Below are 14,247 nucleotides of genomic sequence, written 5' to 3' on the forward strand. Positions count from 1 at the left end.
ACTCAAGCACTGCCTCTCCCAGCCCCCAGAGGTGCTCCAGCTGCCTTTGCAGCCCTGTTAGAGCAGCTTGAAGTGCTACATCCAAAGCAGATGTAGGCAAACCCATTTTGCTCTGTGCTATAGCAGAAGAATTTGACCCTTAAAATCCCCAACAGACAGTGGTGTGGATGGGAACGTTTCTAAACTGTACGAGTGGGACAGCAGAGCATTAACAGCAGGGCCTCCTCCAGCCTTCTGCCCATGCTGACCATTTTCAGACACTTTCTCGTCATCTTATCACCACTTGCCTTCTCTTTGTTGTCCTCATTGCCCTCTTCAAATATTTCTTTGTCAGTGCTTCAGATCACCTTAGTGAAGCAGAAAGAAAATCTGCTTCGGAAAGAGCAAAGCTGGTAGCTTGGTGGCCCAGCTCCTGCATGCTCGGCTCCACCAGGTCCCCTTGAATGCAAGTGCCTGGCCCCAGTGAACCGTGGCCCCGAGCAGTCCTGTCTTTGTATTGGTTTAAATTTGCTGAAAATAGGTCGCCCACCCTATCTAAGAAAGAGCGTAAGAAAAGAATCCTGAACATTTTAATTAGCAGGCATTTCTGAACTGGCAATACTCTGACAGCGCACAGCAGAGCTTATAAATAGAGCTTCAAGTGCCCATGATGTCACGAACCACAAGAGCGTTTGACTTGTGATTTATTACATCAGATCGTGGCTTGTTCACAGGCTCGTAACTTGCAGCCTATTTACAGTCAGTACACCCAGTATTATCCCTAAGCCATCCCACTGTTGAGCAGGTAGGTGGAACTGAAACAGTAAACAACCAATTAAAAGTTTAACTTCATCCTTTCCAATTTCTTCCTGTAGTATTAGCTGAGGATACTATTGCCTAAATTAAGATTGTGTGAGATAATAACAAAAGTTCTTTCATCTGCCTCTGTCATTTTTGCACAAACAATACTTTTACATTTTTTTTGAGTATTTATGCTCAAAAATTATTCCCAAAGCTTGTTCTCTCATGAAAATTGGATTTATTTGAAAACATTTTTCTTTTTCTTCAGTGCAAGATCATTCTTTTTAAAAGATTGCCTGGAATAAATATGTGAAAGCTCATTTATAAAATTTAATGAAAGAATAATTGTAATTTTGTATATAGTTCTGGGCACTGCATACAAATACACATAGATTGCTTTACCTAAACAACAGTTTGCATAACCAGAGTTGGACAATGGAATTAGAAAGGGTAAAAATTGGTATTCGGAATTAATTAAGTAACATTAAATTTTAAGTCATATCTTTTCAGGGATGAGGGGAGGATCTCATTCACCTTGGCCATGTTTTGGAAGAGGTCATAGTTACAGACGAAAGATTTAAATATAGGCCAGTATAAACCTCTGTCGTTAATGACTCCTGAATGTAACAATAAAATTGTGTGTCCCTTCCATGTCCCCTGCTATTACAGATTTCCAAGGAGAATTTGGTTTTCTATAGCCCAGTCACAGAGAAAGACACCCAGCAAGAAATCTGCTGACAGAGATACCTGTCAGCCTATGCCAGTGCAACTGGATGCATTGCAAGATAGACAAAGCCCACCCTAAATAAAATGTTGTGTGATGATACCCAGCTATCTGAAAGCTGGTATATGCAGGTAGCTGAAAATGGACAGGGGATAACTGCATTGTTCAGAAATGGCAAAATGGGAAATGACTTACGTGGGCTGCTCTCAGCTGAATATCAATGAATCTCACTGATACATTTGCATGTGTTCTCTATCAAAGTGTACAGTAAAGCACTCCTAAATATATGTTGTGATTTACTTCCCCTTTTTTAAAAAAGACAAAAAAAAAAAAAAAAAAAAAAAGAAAAACAACTCAAGGAAGTCTAAGTCTACCAGAGAACAAAAGTAATTAGTAGTACTAATGTCCTGTAAAATACCTTGGACTATGCTTTGAGGTTTTGTAGTCTGCGATCTTAAAAGCATAGGCTGTTCTGCTGGAAAGCCTGCCTCTGCCCTGGGAGCAGAAGCTCCTTTTGTATTCTCATGGGACAAACTACCCCAGAGCAGCTAGTAGAAGATCAAATTCTACATGTCGGTGTCATTTGCAAGGGGGACACAAAGGAAACTTTTCTCTGGCCAGATGGTTCTTTCTAAATGTTCATCTGTCTTAATTGACGGACTAAATGTTAGCAACCCTTGCTGGAGTTGGGACAGAGTGCAGATGATATGATTAAACAAGCACGAGATTTTTTTTGCATTTTGCAAAATTTTGCAGATTTTGCATATTATATGTAGCTTTATTTGGTAAATAGTGACTTGGCTGGTTAAAATATACCGGTGGCCATAAAAGAGACATCTACTCCACAGCATTTCAGCAGTATTTCTTCTAGCTAGGCATATGTATATCTGTAGGTGGCCTCAAAGCTGACTGTTTTTTTGTTTGTTTTTAACTTGTGGGTCTGGTTTTGGATATCTGAATGTTTTCAGACTTTTGCTTATGCTGTGGGCAGAGGGCTCAGGGGAGATCATGAGAGTGCCAGGTGCTTGCTCCCTCTAAAAAGAAGAGCCAAGGTGTTGTGAATGTCAAGAAAAAATGCGTATCTTTGTGCAAAGAAAAGGTATTTGTGTGCACTGCTGCTAATCTCAGGTGTTCAGTCATCAAGGAGTAGGCCCTCAACATTTAGAAATTAAGTATTATTAAATATATGGAGCCCCCACACAGTTTTTTATACCTTCTGGGTATGGGTGCTTTTGGTGCACAGAGAGGTTTTCAGGCTTTTTGATGTAGTCGTGACAGCTTGAATCCTCTTTCCCTTCAAACAAAGCACCTATGCAACTCCCTGATGCCAGGAACTGCAGCTTGAAGAGAAATATCAAATATTGCAAAACTTGCCTTTATAAAAATATGCAGATAATTTGTAACATTTATCATCCAGTTACTGGCACACTGCCACTGGTACAGGGTAGTGCTGGAGTGCCTCCAAGAATCACTGTATTTTCTTTCCCATGTCCATCTCCCAAGATGTGTGGTGGTAGCTGCTGTTAGAGCAGGGACAGTGGGCTAGATAAACCTCTGCCCTGCTCCACTGTGGCATTTCTGATGTATTTTGGATTCTGAAGAGTTAATGAGTATATGGATTCATTGTTCCTCCTCCCTAATTAGATCCCAGAGGAAAAACGCCACAAGCCTCAACCACGTCCTTAATCTCCTGAACAATAGAAACGGTATTGAAAAAAAAATCAGCTCTCTTCCTGGGAGGGGTGGACACTTCTTGGTGGCTCAAAGCCAGGTTTCTGGTGCAAGCCCCACGCAGGGCTGGACAGGGACCTGCGGGCACCTCCTCTTGGCTGGGCTGGGCTCCTGCCGCGCAGGTGTGTGTGGCCCCAAAACTGCCAGCAGTGCAGAAGGGCAGCACGAAAGAGGAAGTCCGGGCACTTGGGCAAGCAGCGTGCTCACCTCTGCAAAAGGCAACTTCCCTCCAGATTGGCAGTGCTTTGGCAGAGAGATGGATGGACGGGTGCCCCACGCTTGCCCAGTGTGGCTTCTGGAAAGGCACCTTCCCTCTCCAGGTCTTGTCAGCTCCCCAGCACTAAAAATACTTCTGTGAAATGTGCGCTCCTCTGCATGTGCTGGTGCAGAGAGCCTCGGCCGGGCTGGCAGAACCAGTCTCCTGATGTTTCCCATGTGCTTCAGGAAGAGCACAGTCAGCTGCCCAGAACCATTATCAAAAGAACTGGGACAGAGAAGTGCACATGTTAACCCAAACTCTCCTCCTCCTCCTCCTTCTGCTCCTCCCTCTGACTCAACAAGTGGTGTGAGCTGCAAACAGCATCCTTATCCACCAAGCACGTACTTTATTTCCATAACAAATTGAGGTATTAGGATTTTTAAAGCCCAGATGTTTCTCAGAGTTATATAAACCCAGGGGCACCCAGATGCCTACATACTCTGACTTCAGAGCATGAGCAGAGGGAAAATCCCTTCAAGAGCACATGCCTGGCCCATGACTAGGCTGCTGAGCAGGGTTATTCAAACTGTGAGGTGCAACAGGCTGAGATAGCAAAAGTCCAAAAAGAATGTGGAGAAGGTGCAAAATCACATGCTGTTCCTTTTTTCCCCAGATGGGCCTTGGCAAAGCTAGAAAGTACTACAACCCTGGCTCCCAAATCAAGAGTCAAGTGCTCCTGTGAAAGACCTCATGCAGAAAGCCAGCTAGCAGTAGAAGAGGCAAAGAATATTGAGAGAAAAAAAATATGTAACTAGACAGGTAAATATTGCATTCAGTGTTTCCTAATGTAATGTATTTCTTTTTCCTCTTCCTGCTTTGCCTATTGAGACAGAACTCTCATGTGGAAACAAGGAGAAATTCCCTCTTGTTTTGTTGCACTAGGGTATATAAGAAAAATATTTAATTTTCCTCTTCCTGCTTTCCCTATTGAGACAGAGAACTCTGATCTGGAAACAAGGAGAGATTCCCTCTTGTTGTGTTGTATTAGTACGTATAGGGAAAGTTTGAAAATTTATAGTTTTTTGAGAACGATGTTCTACCTTTAGAACTGTCATGAACACTGAGTCTGGTTGCTGGAGGTCTTTCTTAGTGGACTTGAGATGTTGACCAGGAACTCTTTGAATTCTTAGCCAGAAGGTAGCCAAGACTTTATTTCCTTCCAACAGCTTATTTTGGCATTTTAATCAGAGATGTTAATGAGCGCACAGCATTAAAAACAGCTGCTCCTGCCTCATATGAGAGCTCATCTTCACCATAATAGCTCTACTGAAAAGAGGAAAACCATGGTGTGGATTCAGTCCTGTGTGGGCTTTGGCTCTATGTTTCTTCTGTGAAGCTGTGTCCTGTGCACGGAATGGGCAGCCTGACTCTGTCTACCTTCCATCTACCCTGGGATGCCTGTCCTGAGTTACAGCAATTAATGGCATGACCCAGCCTTATCTCATACTGGGAAATCATAGAGCTATTAGGAATGCGGAAAATACCTTTTTTCCCCCACCCCCCACCACACCCCCAGGCCCCAGGCAACTGCAATCAGCAAAAGCTTTAAGGTAAGTACAGTGATACAGGCAAAAGCATTGTGAACTTTTTTTGCTGGTGTGGCTCTTTATACTACCTGGGAAAATAAACCACAAAAGCATTGATGAACTTCACTAGTTACAGCATTACATCTGTAGCTGCGCCTTGTTTGGTGGAGACAAAAAGTGAGATTTGAAACTGTGCAACCAGTGAGGCAAGAAATATACTTTATTAAAAGCTGCAGCACCATGGGGAGTGAAGGAACTAAGCTGTAGGCACCTAAGAAAAGCATTTGAACACATTTTGAGGACATCCATATGCACATGAAGCCTTTCTAAGGAGAGCTGCATAATACCTCTAAGTATGGGGCTTCTTGTCCCAGCTTGTGTAGGTTGGGATACCAAGGACAGCTTGGTATGGATAGCATCAGGTCTTTCTGGCTGTAATAGTAAGTGGCTGACTCAGTTTCAGCCTAGTGGCCTCCTAAAACTCTCAATATGTGCCAGATACAAGGAGCTCTTCATCACACGGATGTCTCTGAAGAACCAGATTGAGGCCAGCACATCCGGGCATGCAGAGTACTAACCAGTCCTCGGAGGCTGAGTCACCATCCGTTCCTACCAGACCAAGTTTTGAATTAGGTCAAAGGATCAGTTGTTTATTGTCAAAATCCTTAAGCTCTCTATCCTTCCTTGCCAGTAAAGTTATTCAGCTTTCCACCACTGTTTCAGAGTTACTCTAAGCAGCCTGTGCCACTTAGTCAACTTCTCCTTAATGTCGCTTTCCAGAGGGAAGCAAACACAGTGTCACCCTTGGTCAGGGCAGGGTGCCCTCTGTGCGTGACCTTTACCATGCTAACCTGCCCTCATCTTGCCCGACAGCGTTAATTGCCTCTTAGCACAGCTTTGTCTGGAGCCCTGGGAGGTTAGGCCAGGCAGCTCATGCTTGCAATAGTTAGGAACTAGTAATAGCCAGTTTGGATCCCGGTATGAGAGAAGGAGAGGCTGGTCATACCCCTGCTCCAGCACCCCATTAGAGTAGAGGAATCACCAAGATGCAGGTTAGTTTTAGCTCAACCCTCTCCCTTGCCGACACAGGCTCTTCCTCATCTTCTGTCTCAGCTCTGCACCACAACCCACACGAGGAGGGCGTGATGCTATCTGTTCTTGTTTCCTCCCTCTTTGGGTTCCTATCAGAAACACCACTCTGAGTCAGAGGCAGGGGCTGTGACTGAAATGAGAGAGAAAACTCAGAAATGCACAGATTTCAGACCAATGCGGCTACCCCAGCTCTTGAAAGAAAACTAGGCCTCAAAAATGTATGAGATACTCAGCAAAAAGTGGCTAAAGAAACACTATGGTATTAGAAACTGCCTAGCAAGCAGCAAAATAGGATACCAGAGAGCGTCTGGCTTGCCGAAGGTAACAAACAAGACTCAGAAGAGCATTGTAGCATGGGTGTTACATGACCTTCTACCCTCTTGCAATATCTGCTGTTTTTGGACATTTGCTGAAAAGAATCCCTCCAAGATCACTCTTCTGGTTTATTGGGTGGTGATAGCTGGGTTTTCCAGCACAAACATAACTGTGCTACAGTGAGAAGTTTCCAGCAGCGATACTCTTTTCACATGCATTTGGATGAGAAGTCATTTAAGAGCCTGTGCTCCCTAGGTAGGGACAGGGTACCACAAACCAACAACACATGTCCAAATATTCTAGTCCCAGACATGTAAATCTAGCTGCTGGCAATATGTTCCTATTGTCCATTAAGCAGAACAGATCTGGAATTATCTGGAAATACTTCCCACATCCAGATCTCCCCAGCAAGAACCACGTCTTGGGCCGGCTGCATTTTTATTGCCTTTACTGCCTTGCTCAGATGATAGCCCTATGCTTAAGGTGAGCTGTATGAGTAATGGGACTTAAGTATAATGGAGCCATTTGCATCTGCCCAGGTGAAACGATGTTTAATGGGCTGTACAGTTACATGACCTCTGGTTGCAATCCGATCAGATACCGCAAGATAAATAAAGTGGAGTCTTGCTGATCATGGGAGGGGAATGGAGGGTGTTAGGAGGGAAGTCTGGGATTTGGGGTATAGCCCAAAGTAGGGAGGACTGGTCAGTAGGTGGCAATCTTATATCTGAAGCAGGAAAGACCCACGACAGTGCTAGAAAAATCCATGCTACTGGCCATGTTTTCCATGAGATGTGTAATCATGAGGTCTAAACTCTTTGGGTACTAGTTCTAATTGCATGGAATGGGTGCACCGTGAAAATATAAGTCACAGATTATTGTTAACTGAACCTGCCATTCAGATGTGTGAAAGGAAGGCATCTCAGTCGGTCCTTACAGCGGTGAACGACCACCTCACAGACTCTGATGGACTGCTTGGTCTGTGCAAAGTCAGTCAACTGCAGCAGTTTGATCGGCACTGCTTTTAATTCAACACTGCAGTTTAGGCATCTTTGCTGATATGGTGCTGACTTGAGAAATGCTTTCATTTGGGGCTTTTTGTCACATATAGGAAAAGTGCTGCAAACCATTTCCAGAGCATTTGACCTCATTTGCAGCCTGTCAAGTGGGAGAGAGGCCGTGAAGCAGAAGGAGAGTGGCTGGGACCAGGCAGGGAGTACACAGCAGTGAAAGCATTTATGCTACACGTTGTCCTAACAACAGCAGCCGTCTCTAACCCAAGATTTCCTGTGCTAACATCATGAGGAATCCTTGACTGTGGCCTGTTACCTGAAAGGAACTTCAGGGGATGGAGGAGGTGAGAAAAAAACAGATGCTGCTGCTTTTAAAGCAAATATAGCATTGATGAGAGTTAACTTGTTCACAACCGTAGTGCCTCAAGCCTTGCCTCGCTCACAGGGATGTGGAGAACAGGCAGAGCTGGAGCAAACGTGCCTATTCTGCCTCTGGTCCAGGTGGCCATGAGAGTGCAGGTCCATGGGAGTGCAGGTGCAGGAAAGGCTCAGGTTCTTTCTTGTGTACCCTTCTGGGGCTACTGTCACCTGTAATGTCACCAAACTCTGCACAGGCTTCAGAGTACCAGCCCCCAGTACCCTGCTGAAACAGCTCTTGCCCTAAATTCAGTGAAGCGAGGTGAGGGGGCTAAACACTAGGTTGTGTGTCAGGCTGTGGCAAGGCAGTTATGCCAAAGCCTCCTAGATCCTTGTCCTTTCTCTCGGGTTAGAGCAGTCTCAGTTGCCTGTTCAGATCTTAGCCCCATAACTGAGCAGCTGATTTGGGTCCGTTGCAACCAAGATATGAATCCCTGAGGCCTAAGACTCATTTTGCTCAGTGTGCCAGCAGTCACCAGCTGGAATTTGACAGCTAAGCACTGCTAGTCTGTGTTTGATTTACGCTGGCGGCCTTCTCGCTGAAGTCAAGGTCAATGGGAGTAGCACAGGGAGGTGAAGAGGCTATTACAGCACACAGGAGCCACCCAGACACCCACACACAGTTTGATTTCTTGCCATTTTTCGTTGCCTGGTTTTCACAATGCGTGCCCACGGATTTAGGTTATAACCCCAGCGGTGTTGCAACAAGTTACGGCTTGGGAGCGTGTTTCATCTGCCATGCTTGCACAGTCTGCCTCACGTGCAGCCTGGGCTGCCTGGCTGCGGCTCCCAGGTAGCAAGTGAGGCTTTTGCTTCTGTTCCATTGTAACCTGAATCACGTCAAGAGTAAGCTCGCCTGCACCAAGACCTTCTGCCCAAGGTGCACAGCCCTCACCTGGCCGCCTGGGAAAGCTTGGGACACTGCAGGAGCGCAGCTCAGCGGGGCATGGGGAGGAAAGGGCGAGCATCAGACTGGCTCGGGCAGCTGCTCGCACACTGCCCTCTGAAGCAGTGATCCACATTCACGACCTGACCCGGTTTCGGTCCCCTGCCAGCTTCACAAGGAAGAATGCTTTGGGGTTTCCAGAAGGCGCTTGCACAAGGGCTGATAAGAGGTGAGCTGCAGGCTGAGGCAGGTGTATCGTCGAGGCAGTGTTGCCACACGTGTTGTAAGGATGAGTGAAGTATGTCGTCATTTTATGAAAAGTCCACTCCTTAGCATAAGCCAGATGTCTCGCAGCCTGAGGAGCCAGTCTGGGGCTTGCACTGGCAGAATAACAAGCAGGAGCGGAGGAAAGACTGGGACATACAGGAGGGCTTGGAGCCTCACATCTGGCCCGCTTGTGCTTGCTCCTTCTCACCATTGGTGAAACACTGGTTGCTTCTCTGAGAACCATTTGCTTTCCACCTACCTGCTGTGTTAGCCCTCAGAAAAGCCTGCTCTGGAAAAAAAATGCCTGCTCTGTCAGACTTTGTGTCTCCTTTCCTTTCCCTTGACCTTGTCCCTACCCAGAAGCATGTCTGTCCCAGCTCCACCAAGTCTGCAGCAGAAATCTCTGCTTTGCCTTCCCTGGAACTGGGAAAAATGAGGAAGAAGAGCAGTAGAACAGGGAATGAGGAGAAGATGGGACAGAGGAAAAGATGGGACAGAGAGATAGTAAAATAAATGGACAGGAAAATTGAGATGAGTGTGTGATCCCAGCGTATGGAATGGGGATGTGCAGGAAAGGAAGGGACAGGCTTTCTGTTACATTAGAGAGAGAAGCTCAGAGGGAGCTAGGCAGGAGACATGGGAAATTTCACTGGATCTTTAGAAAGTTCTCCAAGGCTGAAAGATGGCAAAAGGCTATTAAAGACAGGGGTTCAAAACAGTATTTATTGTGGAAAGAGGGAAGCACACAAATAGTTAAGGCCCTTTGGAGAGCTTCACATTTGTTTCCTTAGATGGCCCTTGCTTAACTATGCTGTGGACAGGTGCATTTAAAGCCTTGCTTATACCACAACTTTAACCTGAAATGTTAACCAGCGGCTGGAATGGCTGGCCCCAAACCATGTGGGTCAAGGGGCCCTGTGGTGAGCACCCATGAAGCGGCAGCCGTAGCAGCTCCACAGGTCCCATCCCCACCCGTCATCTGCCTGGAGGCCTCCCCATGTCCCCACCAGCCCGGCATGGGGGCTGGGAGGACGGCGGTGCTGGTGTAACTGGTTTGGTCGGCATAGCGGGCTGCCCGCACCAGAGCGGATTCCTCCTCTGGGCCTCCTCGGGGCACAGCAGCCACTGGGTACCGGCACCGTGTGCCTACTTGGGCTCCTTGCCCAGGCAGAGAAGGGCCATGCGGGTGAGGGAGCAGGCTCCCACTGACCACGGGCCCCGTGTTGCCACGTGGGCAGTGGAAAGCCAGCGGGGCATTGGCACCAGTGGGAAAGAGCACGTGCCAGCCTTGGGCCTGGCAGTTGGGCAGCCTGGGCGACTGGCCGGGCAGCAGCGTGGCCATGGGGCTTTAGGTGCCTCCACAAGGCCGAGTGGAAGGATGGAAGCAGTTTACATCGGCCTCCAGCTGTGCACGATCCTGCTTTGCAGGGGAGCAGTGTCCTTGTAGAAAAACGACTCTCACTTCACTCTTTTGTTGTCCCAAGTTGTTGCCCTGAGGGGTAGCGGAAAAAGCCAAGGGGGAAGTCCTGTTCTGCAGCATTTTCTCCTTGAACTCCAGAAGGAAAGGTGATGTTGCTGTAAATGGCCGTGGTCTCCAGCAGCAGCCACACTTCGCCGCTGGGCATTTCTGCCTGGCTGACAGGGATTGGGCTAAATGCACAGCAGTCAGCACAGCGGAGCACGTTGGCTGAGCGCTTTGTGTCGTGGCAATGTGCGAGTAGGGCTGGACAGAGTCCAGCCGTGCAGGGGGCCAGAGATGTGTGATCCTATCCTGAACATCTTTTTCTGCTCCTCCTGCTCTGAGGACTGGCATGAAATGATGCAAAGAGCATTAGGCAAGGACGGGTAGCCACTTTCTTTTGCCAATCAAGGCTTCTGCAGGAGATTCCTGCTCTGGAGTTCACCATTAAACCGAAGAAGCCTCATTGGAGCAAGCAGAAATACCAAATCCTAAGCCTTGAACTCAGACTTCGTCTTCACTTCTATCACACTGGAAGGACAAAGCCAAACTGGGTTATTTGCTTTTCTTTTTTGAATTCCTTTTGTCTCAAGGACCTGATGCTGTGGACAAAAACAAAAAAAAAAAAAAAAAACACTTCTCCTTGGTTCCCTCTTTGAATTTCTTCACATGCTGCTTGTACTCCTGGAGACGGCGATCTCCTCACTCCCTTACTACAGGTTTTTTAACCCCTGTTTTCAGTGCATTCCAGTGGGAGAGGTGGCCTGTAAGCATGTTGTCTCAGATCACCCTGCCGTCAGCAAGCCAGGACTTGTGGAAAGGAAATTTCTTTAGGCCAGGAATGTGTTAACTGTTTGGCACTGGCTCTCCCATCAGGGGCTGTGTGTTGTACCGGGGAATTTTCCACTGGTTCTGCCTGTTCCAGCTTCTCAGCTGGGTGCATTTTCCCACAAAGATGTGGCCTCAGAAGTGCCATCTTCATTGTAAAGTCACTCAGGTAAAGAAAATGGCTAAAGCATGGTTCTCATGCTCCCTGCTTCCTGCCAGGCACTTTGCTTTATCCTGCATTATAACTGAGACCGAGCCTTTGAAAAACTACGTGTCAGGGCTGAATTATTTATAGTCATGTCAAACATTCCTGAGTATAAGGGTAAAACCCAGGATGAAGTATCCTGGTATGCCACTGATGAGGAAGACGTGTTTTGCCAGTCGGGGCTGACAAAGATGTAGTGTAGACAAAGATGGTATTTGCCAATCAGAGAGGGGATCTTTATTGGTTTAGTAACAAAATCAAACAATATGTCATGTTTTATGATTGCCTTAATAATCACATATATAATAATATATTTTGTCAGCAGCAGACTGCAGCAGGAGACAAAAGCCATAGAATTACATTTGTGAATTTGACTGGAAGAGGTTGCAGTCTGTTCTCAGGCCGTGTTTGTTCTCTTCACCAAAACAAAGTATTACTTAAATAGAAGGCTAGAGACACTACATTGCAGCTAAAATATGACCCATTAGGAAAGCTTGAGAAACCACAATAAAAATCTCAAGAAATTTCAAACAATTTCTCCCAATTATAACTGGAGGGGAGGTAAATGTCTTGATGAGTCAGTTATGAGTCTAGGTCTTGCTGTGTAGCTGTTTATTTTCTTCATAGGCTATTTGCCTTTTTTTAAATAATAACACCAGCCTTATACATGTGCATATAAAGTGTACAATAATACATTGTTATCCTGCTTGTCCTTTAATTCATTTTCTATGCACTTGGAGTGCTCAGCCTTGTATTCAAAACCTGCTTGGCTTTAGTGGTTGCACTCTCCTTTTTGCAGTATAATTAAGACCTCACATCTCTGTATTTTTAATCTCATTTTTATCTATATATATTCTGGTGGGTAGTGACCAGTCCATTCCCACTGCCCTCCACTAAATGAATCTGGTAGATCAGGCTGTGAATTAGAGCAGGTCTGAACGAGGGCATTTGGCAATTTTTACTCCCTGCTTTGCTGTTGAATTCTCAGTGCATTGCCCAAGTGAATGGGCTGGAAAGTTGTCAAGAGTGGTTAAATCTCAGCCAGACCCGAGAGGGTTCAAATGGAGTTTCCAAGGGCAAGGAAATTGTTTGGGTCATATCATAGCACTATATGCTTTGTCTTTGAAAGACAGTAGGTCTGCTGAAAAACTAGATCAATCCTTTGATTTGTTCTACATTTAAGCAAAAACAGTCTTGAATCCTGGAATATAGAAACACTTTAACTTCCACCTTTCAACCAAGGAAGAGGGGAGAGCAAACATTTGGGCAAGTCTGTCTATAATAATGTAATGTTTTATGTGTCTGTTTAATAGACAACTACAGCAATGAGGGAAAGCTCTTTGATCTGTGTCTTCATCTGGACTAACAACCCTATATCTCCCTGGGAATAAATTTGTGCATCCCTGAAAAGCCACTGCTGGGGAATCCAAGCACTTTGCATTGGTTTGTATTTTGAGGGCTGCTCAGGTTCTCCGTTGTCTTGCAGTGTATGCAGGTTTGATTGTGATTTCATGATGTTTTTAGTTCATGGGTGGAAATTTATTTTCTGGTAAAGCTCAGACAGAGGTAGAATCTTTGCAGCCATAAAGAAACCATTGCCATCCTCAGGGTATTGACATCTGAGGACAGACCAATGAATGGAAAAGTAAAATAAAGTGGGGGAGAATTTGAGTTACTACTGTTGGCTCTTCAGCAGAGCTGTACGACTTCTTATACTGGAGTGAATGCTTTTTCCTAGGTTTGTTTTTCCCTTAGTGACTTGGTAAAGTATAATGGTGGTACTGATAATGTGCATGTGGGTTAGTTGATTATGTGCATGTTGAAAATTTTTGCTGTATGGCCTGGCTGCACTAGTTGGGAGAATATACATCCAACTCATATCAGTGCTGGCCCTAACATGATTTCATTTATGCTTGCAAAAATAAAAATGTACAGCTTAGTCTATTTAGGTAGCTGAGAAAATAGCTCCTTCAGTGGTATGAATGGCATCTCTATTACTGAAATATTTTTGTCATGGCTCTAGCAATATATATATGCTGAAAAACCCCTTCTAGTGTAGACACACCCTAGAGGAATGAAGTTTCCAGCTCCATGGGAAGATCACTTAGGTGCTGAACTCACAGATGCATTTGAAATCACTGCTATCTAAAGCCTGCTTTATTTTTTTATCTGATAGTTTAAACTATTTCTCTTCACTGTGAGGTCTCTGTCACCACTGTGGCATCATCTCCCCTCAGTCCCAGATCCAGAATAACCTACCTCTTGGTCACCCTGCCCTCAGCGTAGGGTCTCAGCCATCCCCCAGGCAGCAAAGCCAGGAGAGGAAGTCTGGGCTGGGTTGGGCAGTGCTGGAGAGGAAGTGCCATTGGTGCCTGGAAGGGCAGGACTAGCTTTGTCAACAGCAGGCAGCAAAGCCTATGTTTTTAAGTGGCAAATCGAGGGACATTCCCTTTCAGTGAATAGACCTGCCCCTATGATGCAAATGAGGTGGAAGATTTGCAGTGTTATACCAGTGGGTGTAGGTTTCACGTGTTTTAAGGTACACAAATCCTAAGCCTATTTTTCTCTTTCTTTTCTGCCTCTGGAGCTAATGCGTTTAACTCTCAAAGAGGAGACAGCTGGTTGTTAGCTTCAGCTTGTCTTGATGTTCATTTTCTTTTAAAGCGAGCTTGCATATTATTCTAGCTTAATTAGATCTTTCTGCAGATAAAATCCTTGGAAGGGGTCCACCCCCTTCCCCCACTC

The 14,247-nt window shown here is 45.7% G+C and overlaps 1 long non-coding RNA gene across 1 annotated transcript in view; it reads left to right on the forward strand.

The window, feature by feature from the left end:
- Positions 1-14,247, forward strand: part of LOC136789688 (uncharacterized) — a 291,948-nt gene that overhangs the window by 265,992 nt on the left and 11,709 nt on the right. The window contains exon 16 of the long non-coding RNA XR_010828602.1: positions 4,108-4,253. This is a non-coding gene — a long non-coding RNA (uncharacterized lncRNA). The remainder of the gene's footprint in view (positions 1-4,107; positions 4,254-14,247) is intronic.

This window comes from Anser cygnoides, chromosome 1 (assembly GCF_040182565.1).
Source record: "Anser cygnoides isolate HZ-2024a breed goose chromosome 1, Taihu_goose_T2T_genome, whole genome shotgun sequence".
Classification (NCBI taxonomy): domain Eukaryota; kingdom Metazoa; phylum Chordata; class Aves; order Anseriformes; family Anatidae; genus Anser; species Anser cygnoides.